At 47.4% G+C, this 15,076-nt stretch overlaps 1 protein-coding gene across 9 annotated transcripts in view; it reads left to right on the forward strand.

Annotated features, from left to right (window-relative positions):
- The window catches only part of STIM1 (stromal interaction molecule 1), a 228,325-nt gene that overhangs the window by 83,830 nt on the left and 129,419 nt on the right, over nucleotides 1-15,076 (forward strand). The window contains exon 1 of one of the 9 annotated variants that reach the window (XM_068266512.1): nucleotides 3,874-3,967. The exons of the other annotated variants lie outside the window; for them this stretch is intronic. The gene's annotated coding sequence lies outside the window, so the exon portion shown is untranslated. Of the gene's footprint in view, nucleotides 1-3,873; nucleotides 3,968-15,076 lie in introns of those variants that run through there. 9 annotated transcript variants of the gene reach the window in all.

Below are 15,076 nucleotides of genomic sequence, written 5' to 3' on the forward strand. Positions count from 1 at the left end.
AAATTACACGACTTCCTGTCCAAGAGCCCATTCCCAAGCAGCTTCCTGCCGCAGAGACTTGCAGAGCAGCAGGTTCACATCCTGTCCGGTAGCTCAGTCTGTGCTCCGCCCCCTTGCAGTCTGAACTGCATTACGAGGCTGACTCAGTTCCTTTCACTTAGGCAGCCATACATCCAGCAATTCTGATTCAATCTACAAAGCGATCAACTTTACTGAGGAATCGACTTCAGTATGGTTGATCAAAAGTCAATCGACTTGTGGCCCACACACTACAAGCGATTCCTATGCCATTCTCCTTCACTAATCGATCTGACCGATGTTGTCTCCATACTGTGATTGCAAAAATCGATTCAGAGTCGGTCGAATGATGCGTAAACAGTAGCCGATTCCTGTGCGATTGACCGATATCTTGCATCCTGCTCGGTCAACTAAGCTGGTCGATTCGACATGAAATCTGCCACTTTTCATTGATTGGGAATAATGGAGCACACTCGATTCCATAAAATGATCACGTTGAATGGTCTATCGTACAGCTAAATCTCTAGATGTATGGGCACCTTAAGGGTGCATACACACATCCAATTTTGATTGCCCAGTGATTGGCTAATTTGGCGGATTTTATGAACAATTGACCAGAAAGAATCGTTCAGGCCTACCAATGGTGTGAAGAATGATAAACGATCTGATCAGATTAAAAGAATCGCTCCAAAGTTCGGATCGACAGATCGTTGGAACTGCATCGGCATCATTAACGGCACTCCATCTGATCAAATGTGTGATCTGGTCTTTCGTTTGGAAGATTGTATCATTAATGGGCACCTTTACTGTTGCTGTGCAGTGGTCAGTCTTTTCCACTTCTGAAGCAGGAAACTGAATAAAGTTTCCTAAATTCTTCCAGGCCCGGAAGGGGGGGGGGGGGGGGGGGGGGAGGCAGAGCAGGAGAGTAATCCAGACCCCAGTAACATTCTCCGTATGGCGATGTCCATGTTAGCCAGAGGCAGATTTTGGTGGGTGAGCTGGCAGAGCTGTCCGCAGATGCCGGGTGGGGTGTTGGCGGTCTGCGGCGCAGGATGCGTCACGGTATAATAGCAGACATTGCCCGCCAATGTCCCGGAATGATGTGGCTTTCTGGAAATCTGTTTCCCGCTCTCTGGAGCGCGTCTGATGTGCGCTGATTCACTGCTGATTAAAAACACGTGTGTGATGCGGCAGCTAAATAATGCTGCATACACACTTGAGATAAAAGTCTCTGGAAAAGGCAAGATCACAGACCAATTTTACCCCATTCCATGTAGTATGAGAGCCACACCTACACAGTCTATTCTATGGAGCTGCACTCCCCATCAGATAAAATCTTTGCAAGATGCTGCACACAAAGATACTCGTACACATTCAAAAGATCATTATCTACAAAAGATCTCTTCCTGCAATAGATCCATTCCTTCAAAATGCATTCACAGTCTATGAGATCTGCAGATCCTCATACACACCTTGTTTAACAGACTTCATCTGCATATCTGGCAATCATCTGCAGATCTGAAAATCCATCCTGGTGGATCTGATCTGCAGATGATTGCCTGCTAAACAAGGTGTGTATGATGATCTGCAGATCTCATAGACTATGAATGCATTTTGAAGGAATGGATCTATTGCAGGAAGAGATCTTTTGCAGATAATGATCTTTTGAATGTGTACGAGCATCTTTGTGTGCAGCATCTTGCAAAGATTTTATCTGATGGGGAGTTCAGCTCCATAGAATAGACTGTGTAGGTGTGGCTCTCATACTACATGGAAGGGGGTAAGATCTCTGTCTGATGGGGAGTTCAGCTCCATAGAATAGACTGTGTAGGTGTGGCTCTCATACTACATGGAAGGGGGTAAGATTTCTGTCTGAGGGGGAGTGCAGCTCCATAGAATAGACTGTGTAGGTATGGCTCTCATACTACATGGAAGGGGGTAAGATTTCTGTCTGATGTGGAGTGCAGCTCCATAGAATAGACTGTGTAGGTGTGGCTCTCATACTACATGGAAGGGGGTAAGATCTCTGTCTGATGGGGAGTGCAGCTCCATAGAATAGACTGTGTAGGTGTGGCTCTCATACTACATGGAAGGGGGTAAGATTTCTGTCTGATGGGGAGTGCAGCTCCATAGAATAGACTGTGTAGAGTATGGCTCTCATACTACATGGAAGGGGGTAAGATTTCTGTCTGATGGGGAGTGCAGCTCCATAGAATAGACTGTGTAGGTATGGCTCTCATACTACATGGAAGGGGGTAAGATCTCTGTCTGATGGGGAGTTCAGCTCCATAGAATAGACTGTGTAGGTGTGGCTCTCATACTACATGGAAGGGGGTAAGATTTCTGTCTGATGGGGAGTGCAGCTCCATAGAATAGACTGTGTAGGTGTGGCTCTCATACTACATGGAAGGGGGTAAGATCTCTGTCTGATGGGGAGTTCAGCTCCATAGAATACACTGTGTAGAGTATGGCTCTCATACTACATGGAATGGGGTATAGGTGGTCTGTGATCTTGCCTTTTCCAGAGACTTTTATCTCAAGTGTGTATGCAGCATCAGTCATAACATTATGGGCAATTCTCTGCCCCTTCTGGAATATCCGAGATCATCAGCTCCAGACCACAATTCCTCCAGGGTGTACAGACAGCGCTCAGCGCACATAATCCCATGTCACTTAACACTCAGATAGTGAGTTTTACGTCCGAGGAGCACGGAGAGACTAGTTTGGAGACTGAAAAATTATAAAAAAATTAAATGTAAAGAAGTGGGTAGAAATTGTGGCACATTCTACTATTCGGCATTGCTTCGGTACACTGAGGTTTGCAGGCGTTCGTTTAGGCACGGCTCTCTTAAGATGACTACACAGCATTTTGATCGGGTTGAGGTCTGGATTCCATTGCAACACATCAACTTTTCCCTTTTTCAGCCCTTCTGTTACAGATTTGCTGGTGTTTGGGAGTCATGCTTTGCAGTATAAACTGAGATTTCATATGAGGCCATTTTGTATCCTCCAAGATCTTATTTCATATTCACATATACAGGTGGTTCCTTACTTACAAATATATTCTATTTCGTGTGTGTGTGTGTGTGTGTGTGTGTGTGTGTGTGTGTGTGTGTGTGTGTGTGTGTGTGTGTGTGTGTGTGTGTGAATATAGCGAGCTGGATTAATTGTGTGTTAGATGACATCACAGCATGGAAGGTGTGATGAGGCAGTGGTTGGCATGGAAGGTGTGATGAGGCAGTGGTTGGCATGGTGATTGATCAGGCCTGGGTAAAGGGGAGCTGGATTGGTTGTGTGTTGGATGACATCACAGCATGGAAGGTGTGATGAGGCAGTGGTTGGCATGGTGATTGCTCAGGCCTGGATAAAGGGGAGCTGGATTGGTTGTGTGTTGGATGACATCACAGCATGGAAGGTGTGATGAGGCAGTGGTTGGCGTGGTGATTGGTCAGGCCCAGGTAAAGGGGAGCTGGATTGGTTGTGTGCTGGATGACATCACAGCATGAAAGGTGTGGTTGGCGTGGTGATTGGTCAGGGCCAGGTAAAGGGGAGCTGGATTGGTTGTGTATGGCAAGGAAATGAACAGCGCTACTTAAAAACAGACAAGTGCCTACCTGCAAAAGAGTGCAAGCCCCACTTGTGGGATATAATACACACCGAGCATACACATGACCTGTCTACCACTGGAGGATGTTGGTTTCCTGTAACAGTTTGCATGCAACCTATTAATTACTTGTCCCTCCCACTGTGAAGAAGTCAATCCTCCATGGGAGGGGCCTAACACTAACTAAATCCTAACCTATGTTTATGCATAGCCTGGATTGGTTGTGTGCTGGATGACATCACAGCAGGAAGGTGTGATGAGGCGGTGGTTGGCGTGGTGATTGATCAGGCCCGGATAAAGGGAAGCTGGATTGGTTATGTGCTGGATGACATCACCGCACAGAAGGTGGGGTGAGGTGGTTGTTGCCTTGGTGACACCTCGGTAAACATCCCAGACACACACACAGTGCCTCGTTGTCTCTCGTGATCTGTTGGCCATTGTCCGTTGTGACGGAGGCCTGGAGATCAGCCATCTGTGATTTACGTGTGACCTCCTGTATCATAGATACCCGGTACACAGCTTGCAGTAAACACCAGTCTTTATACAGATTTAAAGAGGAACTGTAACCCAGGACTGAACCTCATCCCAATCAGTAGCTGATACCTCCTTTCCCATGAGAAATCTTTACCTTTTCACAAACAGACCATCAGGGGCGTCTGTATGGCTGATATTGTGGTGAAACCCCTCCCACAGTGTGATGTCATGACCATGGTCCTGACAGTTTCTGCTCTGTGAACCTCATTGCATTGTGGGAAATGATGGCTTTTTCCAACTGCCAAGTAAGCAGCATCTCCCTCTGTGTATAGAGCTCTCAGTAATAAACGTTCTGTACAGATCATCTGGCAGAACTGACGATGTCACCACCAGTGGCAAACGTCATGTAAATCAGGGAGAGGAAATATTTTTTAATAGACAAACGCTGACTAAGCAATAAATTAATATTGTTAAAAATTGGCGATTTTATTCATTGTTGTTTTCACTACAGTTCCTCTTTAAATTGAAACTGAAGTTAAAGGGATATGGAGGCTGCCATATTATTTCCTTTTAAACAATACCAGTTGCCTGGCTGTCCTGCTGATCCTCTGCCTCTAATACTTTTAGCCATAGCCCCTGAACAAGCATGCAGCAGATCAGGTGTTTCTGACATTATTGTCAGATCTGACTATTAGCTGCGTGTTTGTTTCAGGTGTGTGATTCAGACACTACTGCAGCCAAATGGACTAGCAGGGCTGCCAGGCAACTGGTCTTGTATAACAAGAAATCTATATGGCAGCCTCCATATCACTCTCTCCTCAGGTTCCCTTTAAAGTCCAGCTCCATGTACAGATGACCCTGTGGATTTATGCAGGATTCAGTTATCTGTGTACAAGTTCCCTAATTAGCTGGTGTGAAATAAATCCGGGTTAATTTGATTTGCCGCTCCTTAGCTGCATCCTGCCTGTGTGGACTTCCAGAGCTGCTGGCTGTTATCCCCTCAGAGAGATGTCTGCCCCCTCCCCCGCAGACTGAGCAGCACAATGAGGGACAGCCCTACAGCTGTAGCCCCGCCTACACGGCTTGCCATCAGCCTCTTCTGCTGAACTGCTTCAGGTCATGTGACCACATTTTTTAAAGCATATGTGTCCCCCTGCGGGCTCTTTCACATTAGGGCAGATTTTCTGCGTTTCAACGCAAAGGGTAAAGTTTGCATTACCCAAGGTGAAATGAAAGTCCATAGACTTTCATTTTAGCTTTCACATATAACGCAGCCTTTTTGTGCGTTGCGTTACACTGCACCCAGGCGCAGTTTTTCGGCTGACGCTAGCTTTATGCGTTACAATGTTAGTCAATGTAAAACGCACACTATGCGCGTTTTTAATCCGTTAACGCAGGCAATCAGTCCCAGAATGCAACAAAGGAACAATGTAGAAAGTTGAAAACTAAAAGAAAAAAAAATTACCTGCGTTTTTCTATGTGCTGTAACGCATTGAAAACGGATTAAAAACGCACACTCACTGCAGTGCAACGCATATCAAAACGCATTAAACCGCATACAACAAAACGTATGCTTTGAGCGTTCTCCAACGCAAGCTCTGATGTGAAAGAGCCCTGCCTGACAGACGGAATATTTGGATATTATTGAGTGGTTTGATTTACGTGTGTTTTAAAGAGGAACTCCAGTGAAAATAATGTAATAAAAAAAGTGCTTCATTTTTTACCATAATTATGTATAAATGATTTAGTCAGTGTTTGCTCATTGTAAAATCTTACCTCTCCCCGATTTACATTCTGACATTTATTACATGGTGATATTTTTACTGTGGGCAGGTTATGTAGCTGTTTTGGCTGTTAGACAGCTGTAAACAGCTAATTCCTGTCTGTGAACCTTGTCACATTGTAACAAACTGCCAAAAGTACTGCGGTACTCAGAGCTTCTTGTGGGAGGGGTTTCAGCACAAAATCAGTCATACAGCGCCCCCTGATGGTCTGTTTGTTAAAATCAATATATTTCTCATGTAAAAGGGGGTATCAGCTACTGATTGGGATAAAGTTCAATTCTTGGTTGGAGTTTCTCTTTAAGGGTTACTAAGCTTACACTTATGTGTGTAAATCACTGAGAATTAAGGCTCATATTCATGAGCCACAGAGGTGGTGGCTCGAGCCATAAAAAAAGCAGCGACAGCTCGTCACCAGGACCCTCTGTGCATCAGCCGTACATACAGCGCACAGAGGGACACGGATTAGGCGGAAGCCGTCGCCAGAGGTTCCCCCCCCCCCCTCCATACATTGTGTGTGTATGGAGTTTCTGTCGCTAGTCCGCACACAAGTTTCTGTCGCTAGTCCGGACTAGCGACAGTTGCGTCGATTTTGCGGCAAAGTTGCGGTGAAGTTGCGGCGACAGCTGTTGCAGGCGATTGACCGCGCCAATCGCCTGGCGACAGCAGCGACGGTTCGGGGTGCGCGCCTCATACACACGGGTGACCTGTCGCCGCAACACGCGCATGCCACGTGGTTGCGGCGACAGTTGTAGCCTGTGAGTATGAGGCTTCAGACTCAAATAGAAAATGTACTTGAGTTACTGATTTTTCCTTCTGTTCTAAAAAAAAAAAAAAAAAAGCTGATCCCTGCCACTGTTTTTAAAGGAATGAGCCAGGAGCAGACAACATGCCAGTACTCTGTTTTCATATGTCATCGTATCAACAGAGATATGCTAAATAATTTACAAAGTATCTTTTTGAAGCTCTGGTTCATTTCTTAAAGAGAATCTGTATTGTTAAAATCGCACAAAAGTAAACATACCAGTGCGTTAGGGGACATCTCCTATTACCCTCTGTCACAATTTCGCCGCTCCTCGTCGCATTAAAAGTGGTTAAAAACAGTTTTAAAAAGTTTGTTTATAAACAAACAAAATGGCCACCAAAACAGGAAGTAGGTTGATGCACAGTATGTCCACACATAGAAAATACATTCATACACAAGCAGGCTGTATACACCCTTCCTTTTGAATCTCAAGAGATCATTTGTGTGTTTCTTTCACCCTGCAGCTATCTTCCACTGAAGTGTCAGGCTGTTTCTTCCTGCAGAGTGCAGACAGCTCTGCCTGTATGTAATTCCTCAGTATGTGAAAGCCCAGCCAGCTCAGAGGAGGATTTATCCAGCTTGTAAAAGATAAGAGAGAAGCTGCCCTAATCTAAATAATACACAGGCAGTGTGCAGAGACGGGCCTGGAGGGGGGAGATGCATCACAGAACCACAACACTGAAGAACTTGGCAGCCTTCCAGACACAGGCTGACAAGTCTGACAAGAGAGAGATAAGTTGATTTATTACAGAGATAGTGATAGTAGAACGTGCTGCAGTAAGCCAGAACACATTAGAATAGCTTTTGGAACTTGTAGGATGATAAAAAACAGGATGCAATTTTTGTTACGGAGTCTCTTTAACATGCCTATTATATTAAATTAGCATTAATATTATTATTTACTTAGTGCATAACTTTTTTTGTGCATTGCATGTATGTACTTTTTGCTACTGGCTCTTTCATTGGTCCTGTAGCTGCTGCTTGGCTGCAGAGTTTGCGTTCCTTCCCCAGCATAGAGCAGCTCCCCTCATCACTCACCCCCTCCCTCTGCTGAAAGAAATGAACTCTCTGTGGGCAGTACTGCAGCTACCGTTCCTCCTCAGGGTAGTATGAGGCTTTTAACCCTTTGCACACCCTTCCCCAGCATGTTATTTGTTTTTAAAAACATTTAACCCTCGGCTGCTTTGATTGGTCTAGTTCCGATCTACCTAAAGTTGTCATCAGCTTGGAGTGTGCCTTGGAGTGTGCCTTGGAGTGTGCCTTGGAGTGTGCCTTGGAGTGTGCCTTGGAGTGTGCCTTGGAGTGTGCCTTGGAGTGTGCCTTGGAGTGTGCCTTGGAGTGTGCCTTGGAGTGTGCCTTGGAGTGTGCCTTGGAGTGTGCCTTGGAGTGTGCCTTGGAGTGTGCCTTGGAGTGTGCCTTGGAGTGTGCCTTGGAGTGTGCCTTGGAGTGTGCCTTGGAGTGTGCCTTGGAGTGTGCCTTGGAGTGCGCCTTGGAGTGCGCCTTGGAGTGCGCCTTGGAGTGCGCCTTGGAGTGCGCCTTGGAGTGCGCCTTGGAGTGCGCCTTGGAGTGCGCCTTGGAGTGCGTCTTGGAGTGCGTCTTGGAGTGCGCCTTGGAGTGCGCCTTGGAGTGTGCCTTGGAGTGTGCCTTGGAGTGTGCCTTGGAGTGTGCCTTGGAGTGCGCCTTGGAGTGCGCCTTGGAGTGCGCCTTGGAGTGCGCCTTGGAGTGCGCCTTGGAGTGCGCCTTGGAGTGCGCCTTGGAGTGCGTCTTGGAGTGCGTCTTGGAGTGCGCCTTGGAGTGCGCCTTGGAGTGTGCCTTGGAGTGTGCCTTGGAGTGTGCCTTGGAGTGTGCCTTGGAGTGTGCCTTGGAGTGTGCCTTGGAGTGTGCCTTGGAGTGTGCCTTGGAGTGTGCCTTGGAGTGTGTCTTGAGGTTGGTGAGGTTGTGCCACACGTCTTTCTTCATCTCGTGGATTAAACCACAAGGCAAAGAAATCTGATCGTTCTGCTGTCAGTGTGAAGGCCGTATGCTTCGAGGGATTGCTACATCATGGTTTGTGTTGGGTTTACGGGACTGTCCCCTGCATGGCCTCCTAATGTCTGACTTCTAGCGGTGGAATCCATAGAAGGAGACGGCTGGCCTCTCGGAGTCCATCTTCTCCTGTCCGCCTCTTCTCATGGTTGCTTTTCATTCATGCGCACTGAAATAGAAGTGGAGCGGATCCTGGGGAATAGCGTCCGGGAGGGGCAACGTTGTCAGTGTAAACACTTGGCCAGTGCCCGTTCTATTCCTGGACTCATCCCAGCGAAGGGAAATGCTGTGTTATCGCTAGAATGACTTCAGACACGGCTGAATGGCTGAAATAAATAGAAATGGCTCTCAAGTAAACAGAAGAGACACGAGTTCCATATCCGAGTTCCATATCCTTCCGTAACCTCATCGGTCACACTGCTGTCGTCATTGTAAATGCTCTGAACTGCATGTAATCCGGACTGCATAAAGCCTGGGACTCTTGTGCCCGGTACACTATACTTTACCTGTCTGCACCCGCCGCTGGCTCCAGGCTCCATCCGCATACAAGCGCCTTACGTGGCTGCCGGCGTATACATTGGCCATGCTGTGATGCCACACGCCCATGTTGCTCAGGCAACCACGTGGGACATGTGTATGGGGATTGCAGACAGAGCCCGGAGCCAGCGGCCGCTATGGACAGGAAAACTATAGTACATGGAGGGGACGACACATTTGACATCAGGCTGGACAGCTCCGAGGGTTTTCTTGCATTCGTCGCTCATCCTAATATTGCCGTGCACCCGATTGACCATGAAGGCCCGACATCAGCATGTCCGAATGATACATGCGACCAATTTCTGCCCGAAATTGGTCTCATCATCGAATGGGCATGCTCTTGGCAGCACCGATTTTCATCCGACTTGATAATTATCGAATCAGATGGTCGATCGGCCTCCAAGTCGATAGACGTACGTCCACCTTTATTTTCTACTTAGTGGTGTATCTCCTCCTTCTGCTTCTTGTATCCTCCACCCAGTGAGGTCCCTCCTCTTCCAAGACCTGACTTATTTATTTTTGGCCAGTGTTTGGCTTGTATAAGCAGTTGAGGAAGCAGTCCTGATGTTGCGTGTTGTCTCTGGTGTAAGCTCTGTTCAGTGACTCAGTGTAGAAGGCAACGATTATGGCATGGATCGGTGATTGCTCATCTGTAGTCATGCTCACACGTTCTGCCGCTTGGCCGGTGTCGTGTTTCGGAGCTCAGAGCTTTCAGCACGTTGTGTTTTCACCACCTGAGACGTTCTTCTGCCGTTTCATCCTCTTTTGGTAAAATATTCTCTCCTCTGGCTGGCTGCCCGGGACAGGACAATAATAGGCCATTAAGATCAGACAGAATGTTATTCGCTCCACAGCTTAATGATGTGTGGGGATGGCTGGGTCCATAGAGTCCTCCAGCCTCGTTGTGTAACGGTGTCACCGGCAGGAAATGGGTGACCTGGATTTAGGAGGAACTTGTTCACCTGCGTGAAATAAAGTTTTATCTGAAAGTGGACCTGAACTCTTGCACAGGTCAGAAGAAAACCTCTAGAAATGCACCCTGTATGTATTTAGAGAGTTTAGCCTGTCTGATTACCCCTCACATCTATGACTAATCACAGGTGTAATTTGATCCCTCAGCTGTGTCAGCTGACTGCCATGGCAGAGAGCCAATTGGTAAACACAAGATGTTAACCCTATGTCTGCTTCCATGAAAGCAGGAAGTAGACGCACTGCAGATTTATTGCAGGATTTGTATCAGCTGTAACAGAGAAATGTTTTTCTTTAATGGTTATTATGCTGTTGCGTCTCTTTTGAAGCTGAGAGGAACTTCTGAGTTCAGGTCCGCTTTAGGTTGGCTAAACACGTACCGATTTTGCGGCCCAATCGATCATCCTATTCGATAATTCTAAAGAATTGGATAAAAATCAACCATATCGATCGAGCATGCTGGGAAATCCCGGGCCAACTTGGTTGATCAGGGGCGCAATGGTATCGATGTGCGATATCGCGTCAACCAATGAACGCGGCGGAGCCCAAATGTTATTATGTCCGTGCATTCAAGTCTCGCCTGCTCCAGCTGCCGCCACTATCCAGCTGGTCCCGTCTGCTGGCTTCTCCACCCCCAGGTGCGTGTGGGATATCACACATGTGCTATACCCGGCAACCACGTGGTGTGACGGCGAGGCGTAGGTGAGCCTCGGAGCAGCAGAACAGGTGAGATATGAATGCACATTACCAATTGGGGGGACAGCAGTCAGGCAGAAGAGGTGGGGTCACCAGGCCGATTCCCGAGAGATTTCATGTTAAATTCGGGAATCTGCCTGCGTTGTATGAGCAGCCAACACACGTGTTGCACCTCGGTCTTTCCAATCGCAAGGAACCCATCCTGATGCATTGTTCCCAAATTTTGGGATCTCTGGTTTTGGTTTGGCGTGCCTCGTTCAGCGCCCTATGAAACTTTCCCCCACCTTGCAACTCCAGGATGTGCCGGCTCCTAACTTCCCCTGGATGTCTAACCGTCTAACTGCCCAATGGTAAAACATTTTTCCGAAAAATCATATTTTTGATAAGATCTTTCAGATTGAAAGAAAAGATTGTATTTAATGGATCCCTACCACTAAAGAACTCAACTTGCAATCATATCTAAACCTGTTATGATCAGATCCATGAATAATCTTCCAAGTGGAACGATCCTACGACGAAGGGACTTAAAAAGATTATACATACCTGGGGCTTTCTCCAGCTCCCCCCCCCCTCCACCTGCATGCGCAGCCTAACAGTGCTCTTGCCCTGTCGCGCTCCCGACGCCTAGAGTGCTCTAACGGGGAAGTGCGCATGACCGGACTGCGCCAGCTGGCCTTGACTGAAATACTTTCTGGTGAAAATAATGGCAGATCCAAGTGGTGGCGGAGGGCAGCGGTGTGGGAGCGATCAGCCTGGAGGTGGCTGGAGGAAGCTCCAGGTATGTTTAATATGATCATTCATGGTTGATTGTCCCCATCAGCTTCTCAGTTTTCATACAAAACAATCTGAATAATCTGGGCTATGGAGTCGGTACAAAAATCTTCCAACTCAGACTCCTCAGTTTATGAAACCGCCGACTCCAGGTACACAAAATGGCTCAGACTCCGAATCCTCGACTCCGACTCCTTGGTCTAATACTTACCAGGGCTGTGGATTTTGTACAAAAATCATCCAACTCTGACTCCTTAGTTTATGAAATCAACGACTCCAACTCCGACTCCACAGTCCTGGAAAATACGATTGTTCACTAAAAATCATACTGTTAATGGGAACCTTAATATACCTTTGCCTACCCTTAATACAACAGTAATCCTCTCCCTCTCAGACACAGAAGCCAGGCGTTATGTCATCATGCCTTACTCTGGAAACGCTCTGACCTCAGCCTGTTGTATAATGGCCGGGCGGGAAGGTTTGATGGGTATTTCAGACCTGATTTCCTCCTTATCTCCAGAGACGTTTGTTATGCAAGCCGGTGATTGCTGAGATGCTGTACCTTGGCCAAGAGCATTGTGTGTTGTATGATTGCTTCCTTGCCAGGGCTGTGAGCTCTGCACTGGTCCTGTATGCAGGAACATCGGCTGCCTGGATCCCATGTGTACCCCATCCCCCCCCCCCCCCCCCCTGATGACCTTTCACTGCAGTGACCTGAGGTGGTAGTCCAGAACTGGCTTGTTGTGTTGAGAACAAATGACACCATATTGGACATAAGGGATGAGCGGGAACGTTCTAACGAGAAGCGAGATCAGTGTGTGGGAGGTGAGAGCGAGCTATGCAGGGGTTAACACTTATGCCATGGCCTCCCTTCCGTTGCGTTCCATGCTACGTTCCATCTTCTTACACTTCCGCCTTCTAAGCCTAAACTTCCTCTCTGAAGACAGAAGTGTAAGAAGATGAAACGCAGCATGGAATGCATCAGGAGAGAGGCCTGGCTTAGAGGAATCAACACCCGCCCACACAGCTCTCCCACATTTCACAATAATGATCTTGCTCATCACCTGCTCTGTAGAACTTCAATCACCTTTATTGACCTCTGAAATCCATGCTTAGGAGGAAGCCCCAGGTACACATGACTTTCCCCCACCACTGTCTCAGGTTCCCTTTAACCTTGATGAACTTGCAGTGATCTGCTGACCAGAGAGTGCTGCGTTCTGAGTCACTGAAATGTACAGCAGCTGTGGGCACTCAATAATGCAAATTTAGTCTGTTCAGAGACATCAAGTCCAGAAACTACTGCTGGAGGGTTACAAGGGTTTCCCGAAGAGCCTGTGGCTCATCAGCAGAGCACACTGAGGCAGAAACACCGAGTCCAGGGAGCAACCTAACGCTATCCTTCATTGTGGCTACTGCCACCTACAGAAAGATCAGTGAGGTCTGGTGCTTTATCCTTCTGTATATATCTCCTGCCCCTTCAGCTGCAACTTCTCAACCTCCCCCACCTTCTGCCTTCCCAAGCCCAAAGAATGCAGTAGCCACATTTAGAGCAGAGATCCTTCTCTTTATACAAACATGACCTGTTATTGGGTGTTACAGACGTCTCCAGCATGCACTGCGCATTGCATCTTCCCAGTATTGTTTCACCTGGAGGAAAAGAGGAAGTTCTGCCAGAAGGTTTGGAGAGACTCCCTGTGCTGCCTGTTGAGTTGGCAGGACAATGAAGGGGGGGGGGGGGGGGGGGGGGGTTGGGGTTTCATAACGAGGGAGTGAGGAATTTCAGGTCTCCTCTGTAAATAGTGGTCCCTCCTGGAAATGTTGCTTATGTGTGTTGTTGTAAATTAAAAACAATGATCATAGCGAATTTTGGTTGTTATATTGACTCCATGGTTTTAGCCGGAATGGGAGTTTTCCACTGGCCGTGCTTCGATATAAGTGTTGGCCGTGTTACTAAGTGGAATGGGTGGTGTGAGTGATGACAGCCACATCACTCAGCTACTGAGTGGAAGACCACCTGGAAAGATTGGGGGGGGGGGGAGGGGGTTCCAGTCATGGGTACCAAAACTCAACCTGTAGGAAGAACTTCATACTTACCCTGTAAGACTCCCACTGGACTGTTCAAATTTAGGTCATTTCGGTGCTCAGCGCCGAGGCTGGGTGCCGTCATAGCACTAGTGCTATGCTGCGCGCCCCGTGCAAGGGTGATTTGGGGATCCAGCGGTTGCCAGACCCTGAATCACACTTTCCTCCGAGTTGCTATAACTCAGAGGGGGAATAGTACTTAATGGCACCGTGAAGTTTAACGACAGCAGGAAGAGCCGTCATTCAGCTCACCCTGTGCCTAGCTCAACCGTGTTGCCATAATACATATTCGCATCAATCTTATTGGAACATCTTAAAATTAACATTTACAGACGACACTTGGCAATGTTAAAATATATCCATAACAGATATTCGCCATGGTCGATACAAACATGTCATTGTTTTATAGAATTATTAACCGCATAATGGCAAAATCATTACTTTATCTCCAGCTGGCTTGGGAAAATCCCGCAGAATCCTAAAGTATGCCACCAAGAATATTCTTATGTTAATGAGCCTGTACAGGGCGGAGCACTAGGTCAACGCGTTCCGTGAAACGTAGTTCTCTTCCTGTGGAGGCGTTCAGCCCTGTGAGTCGGTGTGTTGGTGGGCGTACCTCATTCAGAGACGAAGTTCATAAATCGTACTGGTGTAGAAAAGGATATTTGTGTTCACCAGTCAGTCAGGCGAGTTAAAGAGGAACTCCAGTGAACATTTTACTGCTGGCAGGGGATGTAGCTGCTGCATGGTTTTTGGCAGTTGTAAACAGCTATTTCCCACAAAAGTTTGAACTTTTCTTGTGGGAGGGGTTACTTGTGGGAGGGCTTTCACCAGAATATCAGTCATACAGCGCCCCCTGATGGTCTGTTTGTGAAAAGGAATAGATTTCTCATGTAAAAGGGGGTATCAGCTACTGATTGGGATAAAGTTCAATTTTTGGTCGGAGTTTCTCTTTAAGCCCCAGATACAGTAAAGATAGAGATTGAGGGTAAAGGTTCCCTCATATAACGCCCATTAGATACAGGGCCGGATTTGCCATAAGGCACTGTAGGCATATGCCTACAGGCGCCTGATGATAGCAAAGCGGCTCAGTCCCCTCCTCAAGCGCCTCCCTCCTTTTTTTATGCAGAGTCCTGATGAGAATGTAAAAATGAGGTTACTTACCCAGCTCTCGGCATTCCACTGAGGAGATCTTCCTTCAGTCTGGGGCACCTCTAGTTACTCATTACTGAGGTTCCTCTAACTTCCTAATACTTGGGGGCACCTCCTAGCTACCTCTGATGGGCAGGGGAAGTAAGGAAGAAGTGACAGCTG

The sequence above is a fragment of the Hyperolius riggenbachi genome, chromosome 2 (genome assembly GCF_040937935.1).
Source record: "Hyperolius riggenbachi isolate aHypRig1 chromosome 2, aHypRig1.pri, whole genome shotgun sequence".
In the NCBI taxonomy this organism is placed as follows: Eukaryota; Metazoa; Chordata; class Amphibia; order Anura; family Hyperoliidae; genus Hyperolius; species Hyperolius riggenbachi.